A 2,717-nucleotide genomic window follows, 5' to 3' on the forward strand; every position below is an offset into this window, starting at 1 on the left:
GACGGACCATGCCGGGGCCAAGAAGGCCGAGGCAAGAGTGAATGATATCTTTGCTATCAAACAGTCACCGGGAGAATGACTGAGAGACTTCCTCGCCCGTTTCAACCGAGTGAGAATGACTCTACCCAATGTATCAGAAGGAATGGCGGTAGCCGCTTTTCAAAATGGGTTGAACAGAAATGGTTCGAGAGCGACTAGAAAATTATTAAGTCTGCTCATGAAATACCCCTGATAACTTGGGACGAAATACATAATGCATACTGCTCCGAAATACGAGCAGACGAAGACGACCTCAATGGGCCGACTCATCGACTGGCCTCAGTACAAGCAGAATCCAGAAAAGATCGGAGAAGTGATATCAGGAGAGAACCGGCAACCTCACGGCCGAACCGGGAACGACATCTCCCATATGTCAGGACTACCGTTGTATCCTCACCTCGCTATGAAGAAGGCCCACCTCGATCAAGAACAGGGACTCACAGAAATGAAAGTGGTATGCCCTCTTTTTTATCTGTTCACAATTTTTACGTGTCACCTACAGAGATCGTCTACACCTTGGAGAAGCTCGGACCAAAGGTGAAGTGGCCGCAGAAAATGAGGTCAAACCCTAATACCAGAAAATCAGAAGCCCTCTATGAGTTCCATCAAGAGCGCGGACACAAAACCGAAGATTGCATCTCCCTAAGATAGGAGGTCATGAACATGCTGCGACAGGGATACCTCAAGGAATTGCTGAGCGATCGGGCAAGAACCAACTTTGCCAGGGGACGCGATCATCACGGGCCGCCGAAACCGCCCTCGCTAGCCTGCACCATCTATATGATCATCGGCGGAGGAGACGACGCTTCCATCAATAGCGTGAAGTTCATCACGACTCTCAAGCTCAAACGGTCGATCACCTATGAACGGTATGATGAACTCAAAGAAAGTATCATCTTCGATAAGTCAGATACCAACGGTTTGACATTCCCTCATTATGACGCTCTTGTTATTACTTTACGAATTTTAGATACCGACATAAGACGGATTATGGTAGATGATGGGAGCGGTGCGTGTATTATCTATCCCCGAGTACTCACACAAATGAAACTCGAGGACAAGATAGTACCACGCTGCATCACACTAATAAGATTTAACATTGCAGTTGAACGAATATCTGGCAAGATCATACTCCCCGTCCTGGCGGGTGGCATCACTTTGGAGATCACATTCCACATCATGGACCAGGATACGACATACAACGCCATAATAGGGCGACCGTGGATACATTCCATGAGGGCCATACCCTCCAGCTTGTACCAAGTCATCAAATTCCCAACTCCATGGGGCATATTCAGCATAATCGGGGAACAACGCACATCCCAAGAGTGCTACCGCATCACCCTAGACTGCACGACTGCTCAACAAAGGGAAGACAAAGAGAAAAAAGCATAGCAACCAACATGGTCGAGGTCAGTAGGCAACGACATCGAAGACGTCATTAGAGATCTCGATGTGGCCGAAGCCGCAGGATCGACCACAGAGGACTTCGACCCAGTTCAGTTAGACGTCAACGACCACAGGAAGAAAGCTTACACCGGCTGCAAACTTCAAGAACCGGGAAAGTTCTGCAAATTTCTAATTGCTAACGCAGACTTGTTTGCTTTTAGCCATACAGATATGCCAGGTATCCCAAAGGAGATCGTCACACACAGATTGAACGTCGACCCACTCTACCCCCGGTAAGGCAGGTACGACGCAAGTTCAACCCCGCAATCAATAACGTGGTGCGCGAAGAAGTGAAAAAACTACTAGAAAATGGTTCCATCACGGAGTCGAAGTACCCCCAATGGGTCGCCAACGTGGTCATGGTGAAAAAGAAGAACGACAAGTGGCGAATATGTGTAGACTTCACCGACCTAAACAAAGCCTGCCCCAAGGACTCATTCCCATTACCCCACATTGACCGGCTCATTGACGCGACAGCCAGGCACGAGTTGTTAAGTTTCTTGGATGCCTACTCGGGCTACAACTAGATCCTTATGGCAGAAGAGGATCAGGAAAAAACCACCTTCATCACCCACCAAGGGACGTACTGCTATAGGGTCATGCCTTTCGGATTGAAAAATGCGGGGGCAACTTACCTAAGGTTGGTGACGATGATGTTCAAAGAACAACTCGGAAAGACGATGGAGGTATACATCGACGACATACTGGTCAAGTCCAAAAGAAGGGAAGATCACATCGACCACTTAAGAGAAGCATTCCACATACTCAGGCAATACGACATGAAACTAAACCCCGAGAAATATGCATTCGACGTGGCCTCAGGGAAATTCTTGGGCTTCCTAGTGTCGCAGCGGGGTATCGAGGTCAATCCCGACCAAATCAAGGCCATCGAGGGTATTCTAGAGCACTTGACTACCAAAAAGCAAGTCCAGAAGCTAACTGGCCGAATAGACGCTCTATCAAGGTTCATCTCGGGATCCTCCGATAGATGCTACAAGTTCTTCGACGTACTCAAAAAAGAGAATGGCCTCCAATGGACCCCTGAGTGTGTCCAAGCACTAAAGGAGTTAAAGGTGTACCTATCCTCATCGTTGTTGCTCTCAAAACCGAAACTAGGACAACCTCTTCTTATTTATCTCGCCGTGTCCGAGGTAGCTGTTAGCGCAGTCTTAGTCCAAGAAAATAAAGGTACGCAATCTCCCATCTATTACATTAGCAAAACGGTGGTC

Source organism: Nicotiana tabacum, chromosome 19 (genome assembly GCF_000715075.1).
Source record: "Nicotiana tabacum cultivar K326 chromosome 19, ASM71507v2, whole genome shotgun sequence".
Lineage (NCBI taxonomy): Eukaryota > Viridiplantae > Streptophyta > Magnoliopsida > Solanales > Solanaceae > Nicotiana > Nicotiana tabacum.